The following is a 13,718-nucleotide window of genomic DNA, read 5'->3' on the forward strand; positions in this document are numbered from 1 at the left end:
AACGGTGTCCTTTCCATGAGCCGTAGGCCTCACGGCGTGGGTAGGCCCAACCGCCCGCGTCGACGTCCGGAATCGAGCCAATGAAACCGATGTCGAGTGAAGGTGCTTCGATGTAGTTGTTAGAAGTTTTTTCGCTTCAAAAAGCTTGTATTTGAGATTTTCAACCGGAGTGGAAAAGTTACATCCGAACCCAATGGCGGAAAAAAACAATCTGAGGATGGAGTGGATGCCCATGCGCACTATACTCCAAGGGAGGAGTCACCTATCTCGTGACCAAAGACTTCTTCCGAAGACAACAACAACCTGCAAGCATCCAAGCCCAACACCAGATGGCGATCTACTATCCTAAGTGTGTGATCTGCAGCTCATATGCCTCAAACTTACCTTTTCGGTGTGGTCACCTCATATTTTTCGTCTTTTGCTGGACCCTATATTTTTGTTGGCTTTAGACGTCTGTGCACTTTTCATCCACTAACGAGTGGTAAAGTGCATGTGCTCCTTGTAGAAAGCGGCCTCTTTATAAGGTATACAAAACAAAAAAGGTATACTGTTCAAAGAGTCCAGGTATTCCCTTATGAGTGGACAAGGGGTTGCTCTAGCAATCCCAAGGTGCCCTTCCGTGAGGTAGTGTGGTCAAGCAGCCTTAGGTTTATCAAAGAGGAGTGTTAGACATCTACAGAATACACACACAGTCAATAAATGATGCACAAAACTCAATAAGGAGTTTCACATCACTTTATAAAAATAGCACATTTCTTTATAAATATGTAGGCACCAGAATCAATATGATCAGGTAAGTACATTTCAAGATAAAAATACTTTAGGTTTTTAAAAGTGCAATTTTCAAGGGCTGCAATGCTATCTTATGGGAAGAAAAACAAATACGGCATATAGGTAGAGCACAGCAACTTATGAGACCAATCTCCTGGACTTAAGGTGAGTATGGGGCGAGGTCCAAAGCAGCACTAGGAGGTCACCTACAGTGGCATTAGGGAGGCCAGGTGCAGTGGAGCAATACAGCATCGGGTGCCTAATGTTAGTCTATGGGGCTTGATCTTGGGGAAAAGAGGATGCAGGTTTGGACTGGGGGGCCAGTCAGGCCTCACGTTGATCGGAGATGTGGGGACACCTTTGGTCCACTTCTGCTTGCGCCAGCTGTGTCTTGAGGCGTTAGCTTTTCGCCACCAGACTCACGGTTGATGAGGCCTGCACACAGAGGCTACAGGCCATGTCCAGTCTGGAGGGTGTGGGGACCACGCTGGCACAGATTGCCCACTTCAACTGAGGCTAGAAAGCTCAGGTGCAGTAGTGCTTTCCGGCATCGGTCTTTGCGGTCCTGAGCCCTCACAGCTAGGGCTTTGGGACCTGCAGCATGCAGGAGAACAACTCCGCTGCTTAACAGGAGTTTCTGAGTCTCTGGAGGACTGCTGCCAGTCCTCCCAGGATTTGGAGGTTCAGCAGGTTGCACAGTGAGACGACTTTGGCTCAAATGCGAATAGGATTGCAAGGTTGGTGGCAAGGCAGTCGCTCCTTCTTCAATACTTGTTTTTCGAGGATCTTCGGTCCTCATTCTTTTGTTCAGCAGGAGCTCCCATAAATACTAGAGTTAGGGGTGTTAGGGGAGTGCAGGGTAGTAGCCAATGGGGTACTTATCCCTGGGGTCACTATGCCTCCTAAATGAAAGGATGTGGAGAGAGACCATAACCCTGTCCCAGAGTTCCAAGTTTGCCATCACAATGATGGCAGACTCTGAAATTCCCCCACCCCCATAAATGAAAAAGAATGAGACTTACCCTTCCCAAGAGAGTCTTCATCGTCTAAGTGGAAAAACCTGGAAAGGCCATCTGCATTGGCATGGTCAGTCCCAGGTCTGTGCCCCACTGTAGAATCCATTTCCTGTAGGGAGATGGTCCATCTCAACAGTTCGGGGGTGTCACCTTTCATTTGCATCCGCCATCTGAGAGGCGTGGGGTCAGTTTGAACATGGAAATGAGAGCCAAACAAGTATGGCCTCAGCACCTTCAGAGACCAAACCACAGCAAAGGTTTCCCTCTCAATGGCACTCCAGTGCTTCTTTCTGGTGAGTGACCTAATGCTAATGAAAGCAATAGGTCTGTCATGGCCATCATCATTGGTTTGGGGTAGGACCACTCCTCTCCCATGTTCAGAGGCATCTATCTGCACTATGAACTGCCTAGAAAAATCTGGAGCTTTTAGAATGGGTGCTAAGCACATTGCTTCCTTCAGCATTTTGACAGCTCGCTGTCCATCCAGTTCACCTTCTCTGGCGTTTTCCTGGAGGTCTATTCTACCTTACCCTTTCACAAACCTTCTGTGGCACCCAGTCAAGTCAAGGAATGCCTGGACTTGAGACTGGGTCACTGGAGCTGCCCATTCCACAATTGTCTGGATCTTGGGTTGTACAGGCTGACCTTGGCCTCCACCTACAAGGTGGCCCAAGTATACAACAGATCCCTGCCCTATTTGGAACTTACTTGCCTTGATAGTGACGCCTGCACTCTGCAGAGCCTCAAAAACTTTCCCAAGGTGGATCAGGTGATCCTACCAAGTGGAGCCAAAGACAGCAATATTGTCTAGTTAAGCAGCACTAAAGGACTCCAATTCAGCAAGGAATTTATTCACCAACCCTTGGAAGGTGGCAGGGGCATTCATTAGTCCAAAGGCATAACCGTGAACTGATAATGCCCATCTGAGGTTAAGAATGCAAATCTCTCGTGCTCCTGGGGTCAGACCAACCTCCTAGTACCCTTATGTCAAATCAAAAGTATTGAGGAATTTTGCTGTGCATAACCTGTCAATCAATTCACCTACCCTAGGAATTGGATGAGCATCTGTTTTGGTTACTGCACTGAGGCACTGTACTGCCCGATTTTCCCGGCCTTCCCGTGTTAAGGGAGGCCTAATGTGACTTCAGTCTCTTTCCATTCAAGTCTAAGGGTTAGAGTAGTGTATAGAGCCTATTTATTAGGTACTTCAACATGATCCTGTGTTCTTCCCCATAGATCAGGGTTTGCATACATATCCTAGGGGATAGATTCGTTAGCATTAGGGGTAATATGTTCTGTAGTAAGGGTATCTAATGGAGCTGTGCTGCATTCAGGCCTGGTAGGCCTTAAACGGGAGAGACTCCATCTTTCCTCCTGCTCTGGCAGCTTGGGAAGTTTCTAGGTCATAGGCAGTGTTTTAGTTAGGAGGTGTTATTCGCTTGGAGAGAACCGGTTCAGGCCGGCCCTTATCGAAGGATTGTATTCTCCTTCATGCTGAAGACACTACAACAGGCCGGCCGGCTGGGAACGTGTCCTTGGCACGGGGAGGTACAGGAATTTGGTGGGCGGCAGGTTTCGAGCTGGAAATTTCCATGAGAGAATGCACATCTATATTAGTGAAAGTCTGAGGCAGATACTGGCACTTGCTTCTAGACCATAGGCGGCATCTGGCCGTTAGCAGAAAAGCTATTACTTATTCCAGGGAAGACTGATGATGAACTTGAATCCAAAGAGGAGAGAGTAGCCGATAAGGACGAGGTTCCAGTGACTCGGAGAGGGAGAAGGGAGCAGACCCACAACTGCAGAGGGGTGACTTCCAGGCTAAGCCGAGGCATAGACGAGAAGGGAACCTAGATGACCATTGAGCACGGGCTACGTACCATAAAGGTGACGTCGACCCCTTTTTCTTTAGAGTATACAACTTAACCTTTCACTTTCCTTGCAGGTTGTCTATATATATAATGTATTCTGCGAATGTGCATGTGGCATTTAAATAAAGTATTTAGCTTGTTGTACGTTAGCATGTGTTGTGTACTTTTGTATAGGAGGATAGCCTATTCTTTAGTCAGCGTTGCCTTAAAATGAACAGAGATTGATCCTGGTCAGGTAAGTGGTAACTGGATGAGGGAGAAAACAAGCCCCTCGAACTAGAGAACAGGTTGTGCTCAACTAATAGTCTTTGTGTGATCTGATATATGATAACCCCGATTACCGCAGTAATAATAGGATGAGCTCGTGCTAAGGCTACCGAATAGGTAGGAGATTCTGGACCTGACTGAGGTCGCGAGACTTTGTGTGTCGCTGCCTAATAGGTAGGAGATTCTGGACCTGACTGGGGTCGCGAGACTTTGTGTGTCGCTGCCTAATAGGTAGGAGATTCTGGACCTGACTGAGGTCGCGAGACTTTGTGTGTCGCTGCCTAATAGGTAGGAGATTCTGGACCTGACTGAGGTCGCGAGACTTTGTGTGTCGCTGCCTAATAGGTAGGAGATTCTGGACCTGACTGAGGTCGCGAGACTTTGTGTATCGCTGCCTAATAGGTAGGAGATTCTGGACCTGACTGAGGTCGCGAGACTTTGTGTGTCGCTGCCTAATAGGTAGGAGATTCTGGACCTGACTGAGGTCGCGAGACTTTGTGTGTCGCTGCCTAATAGGTAGGAGATTCTGGACCTGACTGAGGTCGCGAGACTTTGTGTATCGCTGCCTAATAGGTAGGAGATTCTGGACCTGACTGAGGTCGCGAGACTTTGTGTGTCGCTGCCTAATAGGTAGGAGATTCTGGACCTGACTGAGGTCGCGAGACTTTGTGTGTCGCTGCCTAATAGGTAGGAGATTCTGGACCTGACTGAGGTCGCGAGACTTTGTGTGTCGCTGCCTAATAGGTAGGAGATTCTGGACCTGACTGAGGTCGCGAGACTTTGTGTGTCGCTGCCTAATAGGTAGGAGATTCTGGGCCTGACTGAGGTCGCGAGATATAAATATATAATAGGAATTCCCTGTCCTTAGGTGGTACATATATATGTGGTTATTTAGGTGTAAAAAGGCCCTAGGGAGGGGGTAACGTTCTGGTTTGGGTTAAAAAGGCTCTGTGGAGCAGGTTCTATCAGGAGGAAAAACCAAAGCAGAACATTTGGCGTCGTGAACCGTTTATGTATTCTGTGTGCGTTGTGTTGTCCCGTGTTTGCTGCTGGCGTGTGCGTGACTTTGTTTGTATGTTCTTTGTGATATACTGGTGTGTCTAGCCTTTCTTCTTCTTTCTTTTCTTTCTCTTCTTCTCTCTTTTTCGCGATCTGTTCTAAACAATGTACATATGCTTTTAAGTTGCCCGTTGATATTCCCGGCTGGGATTCAATGCCTTGTGAAGCCCTAGCCCGGGAGTGGGCTGAGTAATTGGAAGCAGACTGTTAAACGTCACTTGATTTATTTGAATGGGGGAAGACAGTATGATGTGCTGGCTCGTGAAGTGAGCTCATTGTGCTGATTTAGAATTGGTATGTGTATGTTTCAGCGTGTCTTGTAAAGAGTGCTTATAAATAGCTTGCTACGTGAGGCAGAGAGGGCTGGATCCCTTTCAAGTGTTAGTTAAGGAATGCATATCTACTGTTTTCAGTTGTAAAGTGCATGTAAGATCTCAGAGCATGGCTCTGAAACGTGGGACTCCCTTGAAATTCCAGTCTCCGTAGTTGCAAGGAAGGGTGTTATTCAACAGGTGATTGATGGCATTTTGGAGAGAGACAGCGGTGTTATTTTCATGTGTTGGTTACCATGCATTACACATGTGGGCATTTGCAATAAGAACGTAGTGAGTTGAAAACGGAGCTGGTTGATGCCCAGTTTGCTAATATATCTTTTTTTTTTTTTAGTTTTTTTGTTTTTTGTTTTTAAAAGTTTTTATTGAACAATAATTCGATTACAAGCACGGGCCTACAACCACCAGGGCCGGCCGCTAAGTACAGAATGAAATATACATTTATCAAAGCTGCAGTCGGTTCCCGGGGGTCGGCCCCGTAGTGAGTCCGGATAGTTCTAGAGGCACAGGAGACTTAGATCAAACAAACACAGAAAACTAAAAGAAAAACAAAAGGCGAGGCATAAAGACAAACGGCGCAGGTCAGGCTTCCTCCGGGGAACTCCAGGTCAGACCATTAAGCAGCACACGAAAGGAAGGAGTACCGGGAGGCTGGGGACGGGGGGGGGGGGCCAAGGGAACTGAACGTCCATATGTAGTCATTCCAAAAGGTGCCCGGAACCGTCAAGGGTCAGGGGGACATGGCGATATCGGTGTCCACCAGGGGGGGCGTACAGATACCCCCGCGATAAGCATTCCATTGCCCCCAGATTCTGCCCCATGCCCCCGGCTTACCACGGGCAACATACACAGTCTTCTCCCTGAACATACACCAGTCCATATTCTCCTTCCATACTGACACGGTGGGCGGCCGCTGGGCACCCCAAAGCTGCGCTATATCTCTCTTGGCAATCATGTTCCCCAGGGCCGCCCACCGAGTCTGAGCCGCGCTATAATCATTGGGCTCCCACACATTCAGGACACAGCGACGCACCTCCGGCAGCAGCACAACCCCAGTGACTTGTCCCATAACCGTATGTACCCGGCGCCAGTAGTCCGCCACCTCGCGGCACTCCCACAGGATATGGAGAAAGGTGGCACTGAGCCCACAACCCCGCTTACAGAGCCCATCGTCGGAATATCCCATCGAGACCAAGCGAGGACCCGTCACATACACCCGGTGAAGAATCTTAAGCTGTACCAACCGGAGACGGGCTGGAATGGCGACCTCTTTGGGGGACGACAGTGCAGACTGCCAGTCCTCGTCGTCCAATTCCACCCCATCCCCCGTCCAAGCCTCCCGAAGGCGCACCAAGAAGTCAGCCCGATGATTAATCAGTTTCTTATAAATTAAAGAAATAGTGCTGTCCGGGACATGTCCGTCAAGTATGCGGTCCTCGAGGGGCGAGGAAACCGGGATCGTGGTCCCCTCTCCAAAGACCGAGAGCAGGGCGTGTCGAACCTGGGCATAGCGGAAGAACTCCCTGTCCGTAAGCTCATATTCGGCCTGAAGAGCCGCGAAAGTCTTAACCGCGCCCTTATGCCACAGGTCTCCCACTTTGCTGATACCAATCGTGTCCCACTGGTCAAACCCCTTCGTAGTCCAGAGGCTCCCCAGGCGATCGGAGGCAAACAAAGGAGTAGCACATGTCAGTCGCTCACCCCAGCCCGTGGCTGCAGTGGCGGCCCTCCAGGTCCGCACAGCGATCTTAGTAGGACCCGTAAGGGTCCGGCCAGCCGAGCGGGAGTACAGCGCCCTGTTATAGTCCCCGCCGGGAAGCAGGAACTTGTCCATCTCATACGCCGGGTTCAGGCCAGGCGCATACGTGGCATGGTTGATGGCCGAAAGCTGCGCGGCCCAATAATACCTGCGAATGTCGGGAAGCGCGATGCCCCCGTCATACCAGGGGAGAGTAAGCTTAGCAAGAGCAATACGCGCCCGCCCGTCCCACACCAGTCTCCTCTGCAGGCTCTCTACCTCCCGAAAGTAGGCCACTGGGATGACGTCGAAGGAATTCTGGAGTGCATAGAGGAACCTGGGAAGGGACATCATTTTGAACAGCGCGGCCCGACCCAGCGGGGACAGGGGCAGCCTGCACCACCGGGCCGTATCCTCTCGCAATCGCCGAAGCGGACGCAGGAGATTCAGCTCATAGCGAGCCACCGGGTCCAGCGAAACGTATATCCCCAGGTACTTAAAGCCGCTCAGTGATACCTGGATCGGAAGCCGAGGCGGTAGGAGTGGAGGACCACCGGAGATCGGATAGACGCAGGATTTAGACCAATTGATCGTGAGACCCGAATTACTCCCAAAGGAAGTCAGAACGTCAAAGAGGACGTTGAGCGACTGCCGCGGTGAGGTGAGATATAGGAGAATATCGTCCGCATACAGCGAAACCCGATCTTCAAAGCCCGGGGCCCACCGGATCCCTCGAAGCGAGGGCTCCCAGCGGAGCCAAGCCGCGAGTGGCTCCAGGGCGAGAGCGAAGAGCAAAGGGGACAACGGGCATCCCTGCCTCGTGCCCCTGCCGAGGGCAAAGGGCCGAGAGACCCGCCCGTTCACCACCACCTGAGCCATGGGTCCCGTATACAGAAGCTTCACCCAGCCAATAAATCCTTCCCCAAAGCCAAATTTAGCCAAGACAGCCCAGAGGAATGGCCACTCGATGGTGTCAAAAGCCATCGTGGCATCCAAAGAAACCAGCACGGCCGGTTCGGAGAGGAGCTCCGCCCTGGCAAGGGCGCCATGAAGACGCCGCAAGTTAAGAGCGGTGTTACGATGCGGGATGAATCCGCATTGGTCCGGATGAATCAGATCGCACACTACGCTCAACAGACGATTAGCAAGGACTTTCGCCAGGATCTTAGGCTCCGCATTTAGCAGTGAAATAGGCCGGTAAGAAGTACAGCGATCTCGCGGCTTGTCCTCCTTGGGGATAACGACTATCGTGGCCAAACGCTGATCGGCCGGGAGGGAACCCGCCGCCAGAGACTCACGGAACATGCGACTGAGGAAGGGCGCAAGCTTGTCAGGGCGCAATTTATATAGCTCAATGGGCAGACCGTTGGGACCCATAGCCTTGCCCGAGCGAAGGGAGCGGATCGCGGTCGCTATTTCATCCACCGACAAGGGGGCGTCCAGCCGCTCACGGTCCTCAACGGACAGGCAGGGCACGGCGATATCCCTCTGTAGAAGGCGAGAGTCGTCCTCATCCCTGTCAGTCACTGGGGAGTACACAGCCCGGAGGTGGTCGGCAAAACATTCCACAATCTCGTCAGGCTCCGTCACACACACACCATCCGCAGCACGCAACTCCGGGACCACACGATTCACTCTCTCCTTCCTGTCCAGCCACGCGATCAACTTTCCCGCCTTGTCCCCGGCATCGTACAGTCGACCCTGCTGCTCCCTATACATAGTTTTGGCCGCGTCAGTGACCAGGGACCTATATTCACACTGTTTCAGGCTGAGGGCATGGAGCCCGTCCGGAGTAACATTCGCCTCCAAGGCCGACTCCAGCCCCAAGATGTCAGTCTCCAGCCTCACCACTGCCTCACTCTTGACCCTCTTAGCCACCACTATCTGGGAAAGGGCGTGTCCGCGGATCACGGTTTTAAAGGCTTCCCACAGGGACATTGCAGAAGACACCGACCCCTCGTTATCCAGGAAGTATTGGTCCATAGCCTTAACCAGGCTGTCACGAGTCGTAGGGTCTCGCAGGTACCATGGGTTAATGGGAGCGATCCGCCCTGCAGACCGCGGCCCGGTGTCAAAAACAAGCCACAGCGGAGAATGGTCGGAGATACCCCGCGCCAGGTGCCTAACCTCTCGAATCCGACCAGTCTGCGCCGCGGGCATAAGGAAGTAGTCTAACCTAGAGAGACTCCCATGCGCCCCCGAGTGAAAGGTGAATTGACATTGGGTCGCATGCATTAATCTCCAACTATCCACCAGGCCGAAGGTCTCCAGCATCCCACCCAGCCATGCCTGGGCAGCGGGGAGGGTCCTTGGTGGGTGACGATCCAGTTCACCCGAAACCACAGAATTAAAGTCCCCGCCCATGAGCAGGAGGCTGTCCGGAAGGTCAAGCAGCATTCGACCCAAGTCGGTGAAGGTGGAGTTCTGGAGGCCCGGGGGGACGTAAACTGAAACCAGGGCAAGGGGCTGCCCCTCCCACCTCCCAATCAAACACACATAGCGCCCTCTGTCATCCGAGACTATCTTAGTGATCTCCACCGGAAGTGAGGTTCGCAGCAGAATGCCCACCCCCCTGGAACCAGTTGTGAAACCAGAATGGGCCACGAGGCGGTATCCTCCCCTGTTCATTGCATGACAAACATTGCCCACCAGATGCGTCTCCTGGAGAAACACCACATCAGGAGTCAAACGACGCAAATATTGCAGTACTACACCCCGCTTGATACGGTCCCCCAACCCATTGACGTTCCATGACATAAGCCTCAACCCGTCCCCCCCCATCCCCCCCAATAGATCAAGGGTCCCCCAGCCTGCAGCACAGTTCCCAAATGAGGACAAAAATCAGTACCTCGCCCTGTAAACAAAAAACACACAGCAAAACAAACCCTCCTCCCCCCCAACCCCACCCCAGGACCAACTCCCCCCACCCTGCACCCCTGCGGGCCAAAAACCCCCCCCAACTTGCAGTGTGCCTGTCGCCCCACTAACCCCATTCTACGAAAAGAACCCAGAGGAGGTAAGGGACCCGTCCCCGCCCGCCCCCCTCACTGGTCCTGGTAAAACACAATATGCAAATGAAATAAGACCCGACTGTACAGTGCAAAAAAAGGGCAAAATCAAGGACCAAAAGTCATTCTAAAGGGGACCCATCACCTGCGGTGCCCGCAGAGGGTCCGGGACGGCCACCTCCGTCCGGCAGAGAGTCCAGCCAGTCACTTGCAGCCACAGGAGAGTCAAAAAAGGCTGTCCGATCCCCATGTTCCACTCGGAGTTTTGCAGGGTAGAGCATCGAATACTTTAGGCCCAGCTCACGGAGACGACGCTTCACCCCTTGGAATCCCATCCGTTGTTTCTGGACCAGTTGCGTGAAGTCCGGGTAAAAATTGATGGTCGAGTTCTCATGACGAACCGGGCCGTGGGTCCGTGAGGCCTGCAGAATAGCGTCGCGGTCCCTGTAGTAGAACAGTTTGGCCACGATAGGCCTCGGGGGGGCCCCCGGCCGTGGCCGACCGCCCGGAACTCGATGGGCCCGCTCCACGGCAAAGAACTTACTTAGGCCAGCCGAGGACAACTGTTTCAGGATAAGTTCCTCGACCACGAGGTCAACCGGGCGGCCGTCAGAGGACTCCGGTACACCTATGACGCGGATGTTATTGCGTCGGGCCCGTCCCTCGAAGTCCTCAAGCCGCCGGGCCATATGGTCGTTAACCACCCTGATGTCTCCAAGCGCGGCCCGCAGATCCGACACATCCGCACCGAGGGTGGAGGTCCGTGCGTCGAGAGCCTGGACCTTCTCGTTAGTTTTGGAGAGGTCGGCCCGGATCAGGGTGACATCGATCGCGACAATGTCAATCTTACGGGCCAGGGCCTCATATTGCGTCGCGATGGTTTCCCTGATGCCATCAATGGCGCCCATAATGTCCTGCAAGGATAGTTCCGTCGTGGCGGTCGCGCCTCCTTCCGCAGTATCCGAGGGGAGGCCAGCAGCGCCAGAGGGCCCCCTGCCCTGGGTGTAGCGGTCCATGTTATTGCTCTGGACTGCCCCCCCGCGGAGGGAAGCCTTGGTCTTGCGGCCCTCGGGACCCCCTTTGCCCCCCATGTGAACACGGTCACCCGAGGGGACCTCCAATCAAGAGGTGTAAGGCACCAGCAAGAAGACCACAAAATGTCGGTATAGGGGGTCCGAGGCGATAGGCGCTCTAGTGGCAGCTGAAAGAAAACCTCATGCAGAGGCCCAGGAAGCACCTCTCCACCCCGAGCGCACCCCCCTGCCGGTCTCCTGAAGTGCAAAACCGAAACCGAAAGTGGTGGATCGGCAGCTGGCACCGCGCTGAAGCCGCTGTTGTTCAATTGCAGCCCGGTCCCTCGGGTCACCTTCACCCCGGTCACCTCCGTCGGGTGGGTCCCAAAAGTTCCGACGACGACAACTCAGGATTCCCAGGTCCGATTTGAGTTTTGAAAAGAGATATACGCTCAGCTGGTCTTTATCTCCCAGATTCCATAAGCCACGTCAGGATATTCTCAGGATAAATTCCGAGGAGCAGAGAGGGTCCGGGGAGCCCTGTGCTCACGCGGCCATCTTGGATGCGCGCTAGGCTCCTCGCTAATATATCTTTGACGACTAAATTACACGTGTACCAGGCTGTGAAGTTGTTCACTTTGCCATGCCAGAATGATTCAGGTGTGATAAGTGTAACCGAGAATGCAGGCAAGCTATGAGCTACACAGACGGTTTTAATTGCTTCCTCTGGGAAGCTTTCTCAGCCTGCATGGAATGTGCATGAAAGTAAACAGACTAATGTTGTTGGTTTCACGTTCACCGGTTGCGGACATGAATTACACGTGACGGTGTATGATATATTTTGCTTTAAAAGAGAATTGCAACAATGTGATTTTGGATGTGAACAGCTGATTGTGTACGATAAGTCTAATATGTGGCCACTTCATTAACATGAACATTTATTTCGTAAGGTACTTCTAGAGCAATGTGCCCTTTTTAGTTACAGGAAAGTGCAGGGAATTAATAGGTCGCTTTTAATTTCAGATGCTGGACACATATTGTGCTTTTGCGCCCCAACAAATACTGAACAAAACAGGGTTAGAGGCAATGTGATTTGCCTATGGGAGAGCATTTTCAGATTAAGACATGTGCAGTCTTGCTGGAGGTAAGGAGTGGTTACAGCTATTTTTCCTCTCAGACCTGTAAAGAGTTGTTCTGGAAGTGGGTCATTTCACAGCGTCTTTCAGATTGCTGTTTGGGAGTCTTGCGATGAGATCATCCAGCAACGCTGGGCAGGGCTCAGGCTTTCTGTGAAGTCCGAGAAGGAATTCCTACGGGAGGGGTCATCTCATCTCTGCTCCTCTCCTCCGTAGGTAGGGACAGCTTCCTGGACATAAATGTCTGGGAGGCTTGCACAGGCGCAGGCCCCCCCCCCATGAGGAGAGTCGCAGACAGTCCAAGAAAGTTGGCAGGCGTGCAGTTCTCTCCGACCTTGAAGGAGATAAGGTGTGAGCTACAGACAGCCGGAGAAGCCTCTGCTTGTTATATTTGGCAAGAGGCCATTTAGTGTCCGCGGAGATTTGTGAAGGGGGGCAGCACCTGTGAGGGGTGCAGTGAGAGAAGTGAGAGAAGGAGACTGCCCCAGCCCTTCTTGCTGTGTATTGAAACAGAGGGATTTTATCAAGACTTTAGAGGCTAAAGCGCTAGTAGTATTATTACACGATTCCCCAGAGCTGGAGGAGACCTATATAGACAGAACTTAAAATATTGTACTTTTGAAAAATGTTCTTTGCAAGAAAAGTGATGCTTGTTTCTTTTTCAGATTCGCCCAGTTCTCCGCGTATGAGTGGGACTCCCTTCTCCCGTGTGAGTGGGGCCCTCCCTCTCCCCTCCCCTTCCCTCCCCCCCCCCCCAAGCCTGGAGTGATACGAGACGGTGGCGGCTGATGCCGGTGGCTATCCAGACTGGATGGGGTCCTCCCTTATCGAGAAGATACAGCTGCTGATGTGTACCGGAGAGCATGATGGCCTGCTTCTTTCACAGCGACATGGGATCAGCAAAGTATGGAACTGTTTCCTTCACGTGCGGCCACCATTATTTGCATGAAGGCGGTGTGTTTTTTCATACTGAAGGACTGTTTTTTTTTTTTTTTATTGAGGATGGAGATCACTAGAGACGCTTTGCGGCGCTCAGAGTAAATATTTTCTGAGTTAGTGAACAGTAATAACTTGTAGCTGTTGCTACTATGTCTGGTTTTACAGTGGAGTATCCAGTTTAATCATTAGAAGCATTAGGAGCTTTCAAAAGCTTGATTGATTTATTTTCTGTATCCATTCAACATGTATCCGGATGTCTATGAGCTATTTCTAGCTGCACCTGAATTATGGCTACTACATGTGTTTAGAGAATGCGAACTTTATTTGCTCTACTGTGATTATCACATACCTTTGATGAGTTTTTTGCTGCTTTTCCAGTCATGCTTTGTTTTGAACTATGTATTTTTGTGTAGCAGCTTCAAAATATGAGTTGCTGTTTTAACATGTGCTTTTTAGTAGTTGTGACTTTTACTTTAGACATGTGGTTTTCAATGGTTTTTGCTTTTAAATACGATATGCAGTACTTTAATGATCATTTTGCTTTTCGGTTATGTAATACAGTTGCTAT

The 13,718-nt window shown here is 51.6% G+C and overlaps 1 protein-coding gene across 1 annotated transcript in view; it reads right to left on the reverse strand.

Moving 5' to 3' along the window:
- Positions 1–13,718, reverse strand: part of BRAP (BRCA1 associated protein) — a 252,112-nt gene that overhangs the window by 63,339 nt on the left and 175,055 nt on the right. The gene's annotated exons all lie outside the window — the stretch shown is intronic.

Source organism: Triturus cristatus, chromosome 11, assembly GCF_964204655.1.
Source record: "Triturus cristatus chromosome 11, aTriCri1.1, whole genome shotgun sequence".
Taxonomy (NCBI): domain Eukaryota; kingdom Metazoa; phylum Chordata; class Amphibia; order Caudata; family Salamandridae; genus Triturus; species Triturus cristatus.